At 44.8% G+C, this 16,169-nt stretch overlaps 2 long non-coding RNA genes across 2 annotated transcripts; both read right to left on the bottom strand.

Moving 5' to 3' along the window:
• Window positions 1–1,738: 1,738 nt before the first annotated feature.
• On the bottom strand, window positions 1,739–3,937 carry LOC116551516. The gene is made up of 2 exons (XR_004268981.1): window positions 3,387–3,937; window positions 1,739–2,349 (listed from the first exon to the last, which is right to left on the bottom strand). It is a non-coding gene; the product is annotated as an uncharacterized LOC116551516 (long non-coding RNA).
• A 2,975-nt stretch (window positions 3,938–6,912) lies between these two features.
• Window positions 6,913–15,661, bottom strand: LOC116551820. The gene is made up of 4 exons (XR_004269080.1): window positions 15,443–15,661; window positions 15,149–15,195; window positions 8,831–8,975; window positions 6,913–7,334 (listed from the first exon to the last, which is right to left on the bottom strand). It is a non-coding gene; the product is annotated as an uncharacterized LOC116551820 (long non-coding RNA).
• Window positions 15,662–16,169: the final 508 nt, after the last annotated feature.

The following is a 16,169-nucleotide window of genomic DNA, read 5'->3' as shown; positions in this document are numbered from 1 at the left end:
TACTTTCTCAAACCTGATTTTTAATGGCTTTATAGTGTCCTATCAGATATAGTGTTCTTTATAATGTTCTACCATATATAATTCCTTTAATTCATTTAGCAAAATTTACGTGATATTTAGATTGTGATATATATGTGTGTGTGTATATATATATATTCACACACATGTTTTAGTGTGTATATATGTGTGCGTCACAACTTTGTACATAAACTTCTAAATCTTTGAACCTTTAAATTCTTGAATGTTTTCACTTTGATTCCTAGAAGTGAAAGTTCCGGTTAAGCCCTAGAACTTTTGGGAGGTCCTTGATCTACAGTACAACGTGGCAGACGCCTTCCCTTCTGAAATATCTACTTGGCTGCAGGAACTGTATCCTTGCTGCCAGGGCATCTCTTGCCCTTTTATTCCTAGGAAAGAGCCAAGGATTGGGAAGTTCAAGGGAAGAAAAAAAATCAGGTGAAGATATGGGTGAAAGTATGCTGATGGCAGAAAAAAACTCCTAAACTTAGTTTATAACGTTTGAATGGCTCGGGAGGCAGTTTTTGTTTCCTAGTCTAATAAGATGAAGGAAGAGAACCAGCAATAGTCACATGGATTGATGCCTTCCATATATGACTTCACTTGATCCTCACAGGGCTCCTGAGTCATTATTATCCCTGTTCTATCGACAAGGAAACTTTGGGCTCCGACAGGTTAAATAACCTGCCCAGGGTCTGACAGCTGGTAAAGGTGTCGTGGCTGTGGATCCAGGACTGTCCGGCTCTGGAGCTAGCAAAACACACCCTGGCCTCGCCCTGCATTTCCACTGCAGTGTAGGGGAAGGTGAGTGGGCTCTGTCCCGCCCTTACTCTTTCTGCCTCCCTGGCCCTGTTTGCTCGTTCTCCATTTGAACAGGAGGAATGAGATGAAGACAAAGGAGCCTTTTCCCAGCTGTCACACAGTGTGGGAGATATATCCCCGACGTGATTGAACCTTTTTCTTTGTCTGCAAATATCTGAATCTGAGTGAAGCCTCCTATATCCCACGACCCTGCTTGGATGACCTTTGGCAACCCCGCTGGGCACAGGATTGATGGGTTGCCGGGGAGTCCTCTGTGCCGCTCTGACCTGCATTCTTTCAGCACATGTTGTCTAGGAGCATAAGCCCCCAGCATGTGTGATGAGGGGAGGGAGTCCGGCAGATCAAGGAGTATTAATAATGCAGCCACTGACTGCTAGGCCTGTTCGCAGAGTCTGTGACAGGAGCAGTGCAGAGGGCAGCCGAGGGCAGAGGGCTGTGCGTGCCCCTCTGAACCCTGTGTTTAAACCCTAGCATACCACAGGAGGATTGCTCCTTAATCAGAGCTTTGTTCAAACCCTCCCTCTCCTAGCCACTAAATTGCATCTCTTACCCCTTCAGATTTCCTTTGCAAAATTTGTCCTTTGGGGAGCCACCCCAGATGGACCCCACATGGCTCTATTTAGATGTCTCATTCCATTTGGGTAGCCTCATCTGGAGGTGACATTCAAGCTATTTAAAAACAGTAAGAATGACTCTAGTCCTAGACCATTCTTAACAGACAGTCAGCTCTGAAGGCAGGAGCTGGCTCCCAGAGGCCCTGTGCAGGGGCAAGTGTTAACCCTTTTGTTGCTGTTAACCCTTTTGTTGCTGGACTCAGGGAGGTCACTGAAGGTGCCAGGGAAGAGTGGGTGGCTGAGGGCACTAGTGGGGCTCATGGTAGTGGCTATTTCCCAAGAGATGCAGAAATTTTTCAATATTTTAATAATTGGTATGGCTGTACCAGTGCATACAGGTTTGGCTGAGGGAAAAAATGGAGACTTGCCCATGGTTTCTTAGGGTCACTGCAAGTGTGTCTTTCCTGAACCCTCTGTAGATGTGGCGACAGGTTCTTCTTCCTCTGCATGTCCATACAGAGCCTAATACCAGTTTCTGGAGTTATATTCAGTAACTGCCATGTTCAAGCTCATCAGGGGTGAGCCTCATGTGACCCAAAGGCCGTGCCCAGTTCCACAAATGAGGTGTCCTCCATCTTCACTTCCCTCCATGGCAATATGTACTTCCTGATGTTTCTCTCATAGCAGGCAGCCAATCAGAGGTGGCCAAAAAAAAAAATGGTTGCTTTTTGTGTGGGTTCAATCTGCATTAAATTCCATTAGGGAATTTAAAGGTAAGACCTGCCATTCTCATAGACAGTGTGGTCAATGACACATTCTCTCTCCGCAGTGGGTTTGGCCATTCCTCTTCTTCACAGTGGCAAGACACTGGCCTGAGAGACTAGAGGCTACTCCACTGCCAGCAGCTACAAGGCCTTGGGTGAGAATTTCCCTCTCTGGGCTTTGCTTTCCTTCTCTGCAAAACAAGTGCTCGGAAGAGTCGATCTCTCAGCTTCTGCTCAATTTCTCAGTTTCTGAAATGGTTTGATCCAGTGGTTCCCTTCCGCTGCTGCAACGATGTTGAGAAGGTTGGCTGGAGAGCCAGGTGGGCTGGCTTCCAATGCCAGTTCAGCCACTCTCAAGCTTTGGGCATAACAGTAGGATTCTAGTGAAGGTTAAATAAGTTCACACAGGTAAAGTGTTTAGAACACTTGGTCCTTAGTAAACCCTCAATGAATATTACCTATTTTTGCTGCCTCTGCTTATCAGTAGGTTTTGTGAAGGCTGGAATCTTATCTGTATTAAGTGATATCTAAAGCTGCCATATTCTAATCCCTAGCTGAGTAACCCATGAGCATGTTCCCATCAGGGTCTCTCTCCTGTATTAGAAGGAACAGAACTGGGCTGGGCGTGGTGGCTGTAATCCCAGCACTTTGGAAGGCCAAGGTGCACGGATCACCTGAGGTCAGGAGTTCGAGACCATCATGGCCAACATGGTGAAACCCCATCTCTACTAAAAATACAAAAATTAGCCAGGTTTGGTGGCTGGCACCTGGAATCCCAGCTACTCGGGAGGCTGAGACAGGAGAATCACTTGAACCTGGGAGGTGGAGGTTGCAGTGAGCCAAGATCTTGCCATTGCCCACTCTAGCCTGGGGAACAAGAATGAAACTCCGTCTCAAAAAAAAAAAAAAAAAAAAGAAGGAACAGAAGTGACATGCACTGAGGTTTCACTCTGTCAGATAGACCCTGTACCAGACACCGAACATGTACCATCTCACGGATCCTCATAACAATGGCAAGAGCCAACACGTGTTCTCCCCTTGCTCTACTCCTACGGAAATGGATGGAGGCTCACAAAGATGAAAGCCACATGGCTAATAAGTAGTGGATTATGGATTCAGACTCAGTTCTGCAGGGCTCCAAAGCCCATGCCAGGGCGAACAAAATGAATTCCTCTGGAAAGACAATTCATGATCAGCCCAGGCTCTTCCCAGGGTAGAAAGCTGATACCTGCATTTGTTGAAGGAAGCCATGCTGTGGGTCAGCGCAGACAGCATTTCCCCTGAAGCCTTCTCCCTCTTCTTTCAAGCCAGGCTTAAGGATCCAAACAACAAAGGGAGATGAAAGAACCTTATTGATGAAGTCCTCTATCCTGGGAAGAAGAAGTTTAAAAAATAAAATAAAAATGAAGAATGGAGTTGGCAGGGGGCCGTTGATCGGGGAGAGAACAATCCTTGGCAAATATCTTCGGTTAATAAATTCCATTTTGCCTCTAAAATGTGTGCCAACTATCTAAGCAGGAAAAAAATTTCACACACCAGGTCAAACCATTGCCAAAAGGCCTCTCCAGTCTGCCTGCCCACAGCCCCTGTTTCCATAATCTCCCAGGAGGCAGCCTCCTGTGGACTCCTGTGGTCTTCCCCCTGGAAGACTGACCTTTTTCATGAAGGAGATTCTGGGGGATTTAGGCATGTTCTCCTCCTAGGCCCAGGAGAATGTGTTCTATTGGCCCTGCAGGTCTTTATGCATGCCTATCTTCCCCTTCCCCCTCCCCTCCCCTTTCCTTCCCTCCGCTTCCCCTCCACTTTCTCTCCCCTTCCTCTTCCCTCCTCTCTCCTCCACTCTCCTTCCCTCCCCTCTCCTCCACTCCCCTCCCCTCCCCTCCCCGCCACTGTCCTCCCCTCCCCTCCCCTCTCTTCCCCTCTCCTCCCCTTTCCATCCCTCCCCTTCCCCTCCTCTTTCACTCCCCTTCCTCTTCCCTCCCTTCCTCTTCCCTCCTCTCTCCTCCACTCTCCTCCTCTCCCCCCCTCCCCTCCCCTCCCCTTCCCTTTCCTCCCCTCCCTTCTCTCCATCTCACTGAACCAGGAGGTAGGAAACTTTTCCCATCTCTCTCCTGCTTCCCTCTCAGGTTCACTCACCTCTTCTCAGTCAAGAGTAACTCTTTCTTTCTCTTAAATCTGCTTGGTTTTGTTGGGTTGGGAGAAATGAGTTTTCCTCACCTCCAGCCTTCTGCCTTCACTCATGAATAAATTCAACACATTTTCTGCAGGTCCTACTGGTGGCTTCCATTTTGAAAAAATGCACCAGGTCTCAATATTAGATTTGGAGAGAATTACAGTTTGTGCCAAGGACTTGTTCATTTTTTTTTTAATTGAATTTGCTTAGGGATATGACCTCTTAAAGGTCCTGTGGGTAGATTTATGCCAAAACATACACCATTCAGGGACTCGTGAAGCCAGCTGGGGAATATCTGGATGAAAAAGAAAGGCATTTGTCAACATTGTTCTGCCAAGCTGGAGAGCAAATGTAGGTCTAGTTTAAACTAAAATGAAGCCAGAGAGTTGATTATCTTTTCCCCTAGATGGACCATCGTTCTACCTCCAGCTCAACTTTTCCCTTTCTGGAATACAGAGAGGCTGACTTCTACCACATGGTCATCCAGCCCAACTGGGAGAGTGCAGCCAGTATGGCGGCTTGTTTCAGAAAGAAGCATGCTCACTCTCCTATGGCTGGACCTTGGGGCAGAGCTACTCTTATTTTTCCCTCTGGTGTACTTTGGAGACTTTTTGAGAGCCTGATGATTTCTTTTAATTTTTTTTTTTTTTTTTTTTTTTTTTTTTTTTTTTTTTACTTTTTTCTTTTTTCTAATAGAGACAGGGTTTTGCTATGTTGCCTGGGCTGATCTCCAACTCCTGGCTCAAGCGACCTCCCTCCTCTGTCTCACAAAGTGCTGGAATTCCAGGCATGAACCACTGTGCCTGGACTGAGCCTGATGATTTCTTATTCCATGAGGTCATAGAAATTGGAGTCTTTGGGTGGGTAAGACTTCTCTGGGGTCAGAATACCCAGAGCCCAGCCCCTATTCAAGTTAACCCTTCCTTCCTCTTTCTCTTCTTTCAGCAACTGTTTTTGATGCTATGTTCCTTGCATGGTGCTAGATGCCAAGGATGCAATGAAAAATAAGAAAGACAGGTTCTTGCCTTAATGGAACATGCTGTCTGGTGAAAGAGAGAGACGGAAAGCACCAATAGGAGTCAGCTGGTGTAGCACAGCAAGTGCAGCAAGAGCCACCTGCAAAGCTTCTGATATCACATGTTTTGTCTTTTGTCATTAAAAGTTTCATTTTAGCATAAACTCTTTGAGAGTCAATTCTGACACTTTTATTGGAGTTGGAATGGGGCAAGGGGTGGGAGCCGGGGCTGCCAGGGCCATCTTGCTGCCCCCAGGGAGAACAGATCTGAGGTAGAGACAAGCAGAGTGAGCGGAACTGAGAGATGAGCAAAGAAAAGCAGGGCCCTGGTGAAAGAATGTCACGACATCCTGCCTCTGCTCCATTCCTAGAGTTTGCAGTTTACACGCAAGCCAGTATGTTCCCTTTTGTCTTTGATAAATGCGTGTAATGAAACAAGTGAATAAACACAAGTGTTCGTGGACACAGCACAGGCACCTGCTAAGCTGGCCACCTTGTGTCTGGTTTCCTGATGTCCTAAGAAGCACCAGCTTCCTTAATCCCCTGGGAGACCCTGTGAGAGTAGGAGATAATGTGATGGTTAACTGCTGAGAATTCTCAGCCTGCCTACAACGGCCTTGAATCAGCAACACATGAGGCTTCCAGATTAGTGAGTACTTAGACATATAGTGGAGTATGAGCCAAAGGTGAAAGAAAAGGAGACAAAGAGGCTGCAGAGAGAGACAGGCAGGAGTGAGACGGTGTGAGGGAGGTGGGAGATGGGTGCTCTTTCTAGATTCCTATGCAGTAAGGCTCTGCTGGGAAGCCTGTGATTCCATGGCACTCGAACGTGTGGGTCACTGATGGAACTGGGTGCCCCACATCACATAGGCCCTGTGAGCATTAAAATAACAATCTCCATGTTGTGGCACCTGCAGAGAAGTATCAAAGGGGTTGAAGCTGTTCAGGCAGGAGAAGGTGAGGAGCCTGAAGCTGTTCCCTGAATGATGACCTGGCAAGTGAATGTGAATGCCTGTCTTCCAGCCTAAACCATCAGGGTGGGGCCCAAGTCCTACACTCATCTCAGTAACCGTCAGAGGATCTGGCACATAGAAAGAGCTGGAATAAAATGTGTTTTGTAAATAACAAATTGAAAGATTGGGCTACACTTGGGACTCAGGAGCTGGTTCAAACCCTGGTTTGGAGAAGAAAAGTGGATCCTTGGAGAGATACCAGCCTGCTGGACTCTTCCTTCCACTGGGTAGAGTTGGCAGGGACTGCAGGTTAGTTTCCCTGACACAGGGTCCTCTTGCCATGCTTCACTGTGCTGCAGGGTGAGGACACACCTGCAGGTTAAAGGGGCATGTTTGGAGAGAAGCATGGTTAGGAGCCTTGTGGCATCCTGGCCTGGCTTCCCTGCCTTCAAGGACCAACAACGGTGAACTCTGTCTTGGAGCGGCTGGGCCCTTTTCATCGCCGTCCGGGCTACAGTATTTCCAGATGATTCTCACATTACAGTTTCTGAATGTCTGCCTTTGCCCTACCTCACTCCCCCGCCCCTCCACCCACCCACCCAGTTAGCTACTGGATAGCAATTCCAGTGTCTCAGTGGGATTCAGTGGGGTGAGAAGGAATGCATTGCTATCCTGTACCTCGAACCTTCTCTTGGCAAAAAAAAATTCCATCGTCCCCCAAAAGAGTGGAAGAAAAATGACTGCTGGAATAGCAGAGTTGGAAGATTTAAAGGCTTCTTGGGATAATTAAAGACTTAGGCTCTAGCCCACACCAAATCATTGATTAGTAGGGGGCTCTTGAGCAGTTCAAATCAATTTATTCATTCATTCAACAAGCACTGAATGATTACTACCTGTCAGGCTTCAAGCTATGCATCAAGGATGTAAACGTAAGGTCTTTTAGGCTGACTGATGGTGCCATGGATACTCTAACGACCCCCGTGACCTGCATGTACACCTCTGGAGGGCCTTCCGGAATTAGAAAACCTGAAGTAGCTGAAAAATCATGAAAAACGATCAACCCCTGTGGCACCTAACTAACCTGAGACATTCTTCTATTGTTTCTTATTGTGGCCTCAATTGACAAGGCCATTGGACTTTGTAACTGACCTTGGTCAGCCTCCTGACTCCAGACCCTATGACCCCCTCCCAGCTTGCAAAAAACCCCCCTAAACAGTAACTTCTGTAACTTTCCACTGCCTACCCCAAACCTATAAAACCAACTCCTACCCTCCGCCCTCCACTGACTCTCTTTTCGGACTCAGTGTGCCCGTACCTGGGTGAATAAACAACCATGTTGCTCACACAAAGCTTGTTTGGGGGGGTCTCCTTATTCAGAGCGCGTGTTTTAACAGTAAAGCTAACCAAAGAGCATTTTCTACCTTTGCAGACTATATGGGGAGATAGACAGCAGTGAACACCATTACTTACAGCGTAGTGCAATTCATGGTAGTATGGTAATGTAATTAATAGGAGTGGCATATGGGAGGAACCCAGGATCCATGGAACCGCAGCAGAAGGCCACATTCATGGACTTGCTCCCTCATCTGTGCTTTGAGTGTGTGGTGCCATATCGTGAAAGGAAGGTAGGGAGGCTTTGTTGTGCCTGTTGTCCCACGTTGGGCTCCAAAGCAAACCCTGGGCAGTGAGTGGTTCTCAAACCCCAGTACACACTCTAATTAGAACCTGGTAGAGAACTTATTTTAAAAGGTCAATTCCCGGATCTGACCCCAGCAATTCGTATTTATTAGGTTCGGGATAATCTGCATTTTAAAGAAGTACCTTGGGCTGATTCTGATGCAGATGGTCCATAGACCACACTTTGATAAGGACTGTCAGTAAAGCCCCTGATAATGAGAAGGTACTACAACTTCCTCAGCTTTAAGTCATTTTCTTTGAGTTAGCAGAAAAAGTGTTCATGATAGAGCCTGGATTTTGGCTTCTTCCCCAAGGTTCAGGCTTCAACTTTTTCTCTGTGCTACCAGCTAAAATAATTGTCAGGCTGTCAGTTTGACAGAAAGCACACCTATTCATGCAGTTATTCTTGATTCAGATGTTTGGGGATAAATACAGTGAAACTATAATATGTAGTCTAAATTGTTTCCTTTTAGAAAAACACCTAAATATCCTAATTAAGGCAATAAAAAGTATGAGTTAAGAGGATGCATGGGCTCTGAGGTCATTTTGCCTAAGCTTCCAATCTGAGCTTATTCCCTTAACAGCCTTATGACCTTGGGCAGTTACTGTACCTCTCTATGCCTCAATGTCCTTATATGAAACCAAGACTGATGGTAATGGCACTTACCTAAAAGGGTGTGACAGGAGTTAAATGGGTTGAGGCATACAATAAGCACTTAGCATGGCACCTGGTGGTTATAAACAAGAAATGCTGTTATTAACAAAGCTGAGTGAACAAAAATTCCCAGGAGCTAGAAATCAAGAGAGAACTGAAAACTAGAAAAGTGATCACATTGGCTGTCTCTTATAGTTACCACAGATGAGAGTGGTATTGGTGTTAGAGCTGGTCTTATTTGCACAGAGGCTCAGGCTTTAATACTGTTCAGGGGCAGGAAACAAATTCTTGAGCCTGTGGGAGGTGGCATGTTGGCACTGAGATGTCAATCTAAAGCCAGGACCCTGGAAGGGCAATGTCCTTTAAAACATTGCATAAAAAATCAATCCCTAGCAGAGAAAAATGAGAGGAAAGCATGTTTATCTTTAGCTCAGGAGGGGGAAATGTCTCCCTTAAGAATTCAGAACCACTGGCATGAACCTTTCATGTGTTTGGGGTGGAGGGGAAAATGTCTTACTTAAGAATTCAGCCGTTCATGGGTTTGGGGTTTAAATAAATAATTCCTGCACAACCTAGAAATCCCTGGACTAAAGAAATAACATAAACTTTGGTATGGGCCAATTATACTCTGTTAGAAGCAAGCAGTTTGATTACACAGGTTTCTCCAGTTTAAAGCCCTGCTGAAGATGAGCTCACAATCTGAAATCATACAACACTGAAGGCAAAAACATAAGCAAAAGTCTGCAGAGTCAACAAACAATAGGATTAGACTTTCAAGAGCCTTAGATTATACAACCATCAGAGGAGATAATTAAGTATGTTAAAATAATTAACAATATAAAATAAAGCTTAAAAAACATAAATGCATAAAATCAGGCTTTAAAAATAAATACTAGTTGTTAAATACAGTGAATTCTAAGTTTCTCTTCAAAGAATCACTATGTCAGTATGTTCAATTTCCTTGTCCTTTGTTCTCCAAAGTTTACCTTCCTCGTTTTCTTCATCTCCTTGCCGCTAGTTTTAGTAAACAACCTTCCCACCATCTCTAATTACAAGTTCACATCTGTTCCCCTGGTTACCTGCACCTATTCCTTTCTCTGAAACCACACATCCCCCTCATGGATCACCCTCCTAACCTACATATTTAGAGTCCTGACTCATCCTAGTCACCTTCTCCATCTTGAGTCACCCCTGGTCACCTGCTCTGTCCTGAGTCACCTGGTCACCTGCTCCATCCTGAGTCACTCCTGGTCACCTGCTCTGACCTGGGTCACCTTTAGTCACCTGATCTGTAGCCATCTTTCCTGCTGAAACTGCTCACCCTGCCTCTCTGCCTTGTACCCCTGCTCTCTTAAATTAGCCAATCAGAATTAGCTTAGTCTCTGCAGTCCAACCCTAGCCAATAGAGGAATGACTTAGCAGTAGGGGCTTCCTGTGATAAGAACCTCTTCTCCCTTGTTCAGGTGTGCTCTTGCCATTGCTCCATCTGCAAGATGCACCCTTCTATAGAAGTAAATTGCCTTGCTGAGAAAATTTATGTTTGAGTGCTATTTCTTTTGCAGCACTGTAAATTTATTTCTAACATACCCTTTCTTGGAAATAAGAAAAATATTCATTAATTTAAAACTCAGTGAACAGATTAAATAGTAGATTAGAGATAGCTGAGAAACAATAGAAAACTTGGATCTAAATGTGGGAAAGTATCTGGATGGAGATTGGAGATGAAAATTCTGAAAGCGATATTAGGAGACTTGGAGAATAAAATGAGAAAGTCTATCATATATTTAAGAGGACTTCCAGGAAAGAAAACAGAGAGAATGGGGTGAGGTGAGGCAATGTTTGAAGAGAAGGTGGCTGAGAACCAATGAAAGGTAAGAATGTTCAGATTCAGGCTGGGTGCGGTGGCTCACCTCTGTAACTGCAGCACTATGGGTGTCTATGGTGGGAGGATCGCTTGAATCTAGGAGCTCTAGACCAGCCTGGGCAACAAAGAGAGACCCCATCTCTACAAAAATTTAAAAATGTAGCCAGGCATGGTGATATGTGCCTGTCATAGCTACTTGGGATGCTGAGGTGGGAGGATCACTTGAGCTCAGGAGTTGAGGTTGCAGTGAGCTGTCATCACACCACTGCCCTCCAGCCTGTGTGATACAATAAGACTCTCTCTCCAAAAAAAAAAAAAAAAAAAAAGCTTAGATTCAGGAGTCATAATGATGAACCCCAAAATAGATAAATAAAACAAAATGTTCTTTTAGATATATACTTTATAAAAGATACACACTTTATGAATATACACACTCTATACACTTTGTAAAAGAAACCAGAGAGAAAAGACTGACATCTACTACAGTGAAGCATGCCCTGGGAGAAGCCATGAAGATCACATCAATGGGAGCGTTCCCAGGCCTGTGACCCAGGCATGGAGCCTGGATAACGAGGGACCCGTGGCCAGCTGATTGTGACACAGGTAGGGGCACAGGCAGAGGCTGAGATCAAGGATGACTTTAAAAGCAGATGGAGGATTTGGACTTGGTACAGAAAACTTCAAGGAACTCTTGCATTGTTACAAGGATCCAGTGAGACAAGATAAACAGGCTTGTTAACTAAAAAGCAATTTTCAAAGGATGATTTTGCTGTGACTGTGGTGTAGAAATGAAGCTATTCTGAGACTCTTTGTCTTCAACTTCAAACTGCTATTTTTTTTTGTTTGTTCTTTCCCTTCTTAACTTCTCTTTAATAGCACAAAGCGGTTTTGCAACAACCTGAGGTGTTTGAGAAAAATGTTAAATTAGTTTGCACAAATGCTTGCTATTTCACTCCAGATTAGCCACCCTGTGTGCAATGTGGACAGATATTCTGGAAATGGCATAAATTATCCCACTTCGTTCACCCCCTCTGTTGCTTGGTCAGGCTGACCCTACTCAGAAAAACTTCAGATTGGGCCAAACAAGGGTATTCTTTGGGCTGAGAGAATGTCCCTGAAAACTCTGATTTTATATAGAGGTTGGTATTTTTATGTATTCTCCATTTTCCTGAGCCATTGTTGACAAATGGAAAGTTGAAAAACATTTGCCCAAGAAGCCCCAATAAAGAGTCATGCATAGCCTGCCAAGAAATGTGAGTGAATTAGCAAAGGCTGGCCCAGGGAAATGAGGAAATGGGCTGGGTACCACCCAGTTCACCCCACCGCCCACCCAGAAGCTTTTGTCTCATTGGCCTGTGACATGAGGACACATCTGGCTCAGGGAGCTTCGAGAGAGCTTGTTCTTCCAATACATTTTTCATTGAGTCATGACTACATGACAGACACTGTACTAAGTGCACTGGGGACACTACAGTAATCCCAGACAAAGTGACTGCTCTCTGGAGCTTAGAATCTAGAGCAAAATGCAGATCAGTAATTAGATACAGCTCTGAAAGTATTATGTGGTGGCATTTACAAACATAGCAGTGGGGAGAAGTCATATCTGAGGCTTGCGAAGAATAAATGAGTTGCTGAGAAAAGGATATTCAAAGATGTGTACATTGTTCAATTTTTGTGGAGCACCAAAATGAGAGGTGAACTAGGAGAAATATTGCTGGAAAGTCAGGCAGGAGCCAGACCAGAAGGAATCCTGTAAGCCATGAGAAGATTTGATCTCGAGGACTTTAGGGGCATTGAAGGGTTTTGTGCAGGAAAGTAACCTGATTAGATTTTCTTTTTAGAAAGTTCACTCTGGCTACCATCTGGAGATTCCATTAGAGGAGAGAAACAGGAGGCAGGGAAATCCATCATGCGGCTTTTGCAGCAGTTGCAGGCAGAACCAGGTGGGAGTGGTGGAGTGGAAAGTGGGAAACTTAAAGAGGCGCCTCTGCAGGGGAATTAGTAGGAGTTGGTGACTGAATGTGGACTTTGAGAGAGAGTGAGGACTCAGGACCATGTTCAGGGTCCTGGTTTGAGCGTTAGGCAGATGAGAGGAAGAAGAGAGAGTTGTGGCCTTCAGTGGAGCAGAACAGAAAACATTTAAGGAAACTTAAGGCCAGCTTCACAGCTCTTTAACCTGTGCTGCCTAATGGGTCTGCATTCAGAAGGGCCCAGTGTATGCTTGGCTGGCCATCTTGAAATCTGTAACAAATTAATCTTTGAATGTGTGTTTTGTAAGTGAAGACTGATAGAACAATGGGACATGCAGAGGAGGCATTCGCGATGTGTGTGTCCTCCTTTCCTTGCTGCTCCATTTGGATAGAACATTTGGGATGCCCTGTGAACACCAAATTCCAGTGGACCTACCATGCATGGTGGCTCAGGGAGACTCAAGCAGGCATAAGATAAGCATGGTCTGAAAGCTCATGGCTTTGAGTCTCTCTTAACAGAGAGATTCCCTACTCCTGTTCCCTATTAACATGACTGTGACTGCGTAAGTGGATGCTCCGCACTGTAAGGCTGTGCTTTCCGTTCAAATCAGAACTTGTTTCAAATACAGAAAGAAGGCAGTGGTGATCTAAGAAACAGAACGACCAAGGAGACTTCCTTAGTCCTGTTACTTCCCTGTGTCAGCCAACCACTGTTGCTGAAACCGATGCTATAGAAGGAAAGAAAAACACAGGACAATGTGTAGTTTCTTGCCCTCTGTGTCCTTCCTTACTTCTCATTAAATTGAAGGTAGAATTTGAAATAAAATACAGAATTTTAAAAAACAGGAAAAATAAATGGAAAGTAGAGAATGTTGGTAGACTGCCCATTTATCAAACACACTTAAGTCTGTGCAGTATTTCTACTTTTCTGGCAAGAATGAAATACATATGCATGTATGAGCTTCAAAATACAAATTGTGTAATTTCAGTGATTTTTTTTTTTCAGAGACTTGAAAAATAGTCTTGCTTTATTGTCCAGGCTGGAGTGCACTGGTGCAGTCATAGCTTATTGAAACCTTGAACTCCTGAGCTCAAGTGAACCTTCTGCCTTAGCCTCCCAAGTAGCTAGGACTATATCTGCATGGCACTACCACCTCCAGCCAGATTTTTTTGTTTTGGTAGAGATGGGGTCCTGCTGTGTTGCCCAGGCTGGTCTTGAATTCTTGTACTCAAACTATTCTCCTGCCTTGGCCCCCAAAATGCTGGGATCATCGCACGGCACCCAGCCTTGAGTTAATGTTCTTATATTTGCATTTTACAATATAAACAGTCAAATTTATGCTAATAATTTAGTTTTAATTTTTCTTAGAAGGCCACTTAATGACACTTTTAGCAAATTAAAACACTATGACAGGCCTGGCACAGTGACTCATGCTTGTAATCCAGCATTTCGGGAGGCCGAGGCAAGTGGATTACTTGAGGCCAGAAATTCAAGACCAGTCTGGAAAATATGGTGAAACCCTGTCTCTACTGAAAATATAAAAATTAGCTGGGTGTGGTGGTGCACATCTGTAATCCCAGCTACTCAGGAGGCTGAGGCACTAGAATCGCTGAACCCAGGAGGCGGAGGTTGCAGTGAGCTGAAATCATGCCACTGCATACCAGCCTGGGCAACAGAGCAAGACTCTGTTTCAAAACAAACAAATAAACAAACCCACTATGACAGTGAGAATGCAAAACGGTACAACCACTTTGGAAGACAGTTTGTTAGTTTCTTACAAAGCTAAACATAATCTTCACACCTGATCCAGCAATCACACTCCTAGGTATTTATCTAAATGAGTAGAAAACTTATGTCTACACAAACCTGTGCTATAAACATGAGTGTTTATAGCAGCTTTATTCATCATTGCCAAAATTTCGACGTAATCACAGTGACCTTCAGTTTCCATTTGTGAATGAGTAAACAAACTGGTATATCCATACAATGGAATATTACTCAGTGACAAAAAGAAGTGAGCTATCAAAACAATTAAAATACAGGGAGGACCATTACATGGATACTGCTTAGTGAAAGAAGCCAATCTGAAATCTGTATGATTCCAACTTGATGACATTCTGGAAAAGGCAAAACCATGGAGTAAGTTATAAGATCACTGGTTTCCAGGAGCATGGGAGTAAAGAGGAGAAAAATGGATAGACGGAGCATGGGAGGTTTTTAGGGCAGTGAAACCATTCTGTAAAATACCGTAATGATGGGTACATGACATTACGTGTTTGTCAAAACCTGTACAATGTGCAGCACAAAGAGTGAACCCTGACTCAGAGGACAAGGAGCTCTGTATTTTCTGTTCAATGCCAAATGGTACAGTCACTTTGGAGGACAGTGTAAACAATGTAAACTGTGAACTTTAGTGAAAAATAGTGCGTCAATATTGGCTCATTCTTGGTCATGAATGTACCACACTAATGCAAAGGAGGAGGGGGTATATGGGAGCTCTGTGTATTTTCTGCTCAATTCGCTCAGCCCTTCCTCTCTGCCCTACCTTTGCCCATTTCAGAATTTAGGAACCATGATTTCCTTCCAAATCCATAAGAGATGGGGAGTGCCATGTTTCCCTGGACAGTAAATAATTGTCAGCACTATCACAAAGGAGACTTTAGTACCATATCTGTCACTCACCGGGTGACCTTGACCAGGTTGCTTCAGCTCTCTGGGGCTCATTTGACCTAGGGGCAAGTGGAAATGACATGGAGGGAGATAAGTTAGGTGATTTTCCAAGAAAAGAATCTTCGTATGTAAAAAGATATAAGGGGGCTGCTCTGGTTGAAGGCAGGGAAAGTAGAGAGAGAGGTAGCCTGGAGTCCCGACCCACCAGTCACCTGTCTTCTCGACCCACTGATGCCCTTGAGCTCCAGAATTTCTAGAACCCTAGGGTAGCATGGAGCACGGTTTGAAAACTCCTGATCCACTCACCTCATTTTATAAGTAGAAAGGCAAAGGACTTGCTCAAGGTCGTACAAGTAGTAGTTGTCAGGATGGAATTAAGACCCAGGTCTCTGGACATCTAATTCCGTGCTCTTTTGCCTCACTGTTTTGCCCCAGTCCTGTTGCGGCCACTCTTTGTTTATTGAGTGGGAAACACCCTCCAAGCCCAAACATGAGCTCTGCTCTCTGGGAATGGAAACAGCAACTCACACATACATCGTTGCCACAGCCCCTGTGCCCACCCAGGGTGCCAGCAATACGATCCTGACTCTTACAGATAATGTGCTTTTATAACCAGCTATGAGATTCCTCAGGTCCCTAGGCCTCTGAGATCCTTCTCTCTGGGATCTGGATGAACCATTGGCTTAGGGTTTTAAGCAGCTTTAGCGATTGTCCTCTGCGCCCACATAGCACTTAGTTATACACAGTCCTGTCTTCTTACAGCCTCATCCTTTTGGAGTATTGGTCTTAGCTCTTCAACTGGATGCTCTACTCTGTAAGAACACAGTTTCCCTATGCCTAATTTTGTGTTCTGTACACAGTCAGTGCTTAGTTAAAAGTGCTTAATCATGCTTCTTTTCAAGGTCATTCCACCTATTCCTGCTCATAAAATGGGAAGGGGAGCCACATCAAGGAGAGTTCCAGAGGCAGGCCAGCTTTTGACCTATCAGAAAGGGCAGTGCACCACCTCGCCCAGCGAGGGAAAAGTGAGAAG

Source organism: Sapajus apella, unplaced genomic scaffold, assembly GCF_009761245.1.
Source record: "Sapajus apella isolate SASKATOON/1434 unplaced genomic scaffold, GSC_monkey_1.0 scaffold10, whole genome shotgun sequence".
Classification (NCBI taxonomy): Eukaryota; Metazoa; Chordata; class Mammalia; order Primates; family Cebidae; genus Sapajus; species Sapajus apella.
Note: the sequence above shows the minus strand (reverse complement) of the source record. Positions and strands in the feature narration are given on the sequence as shown.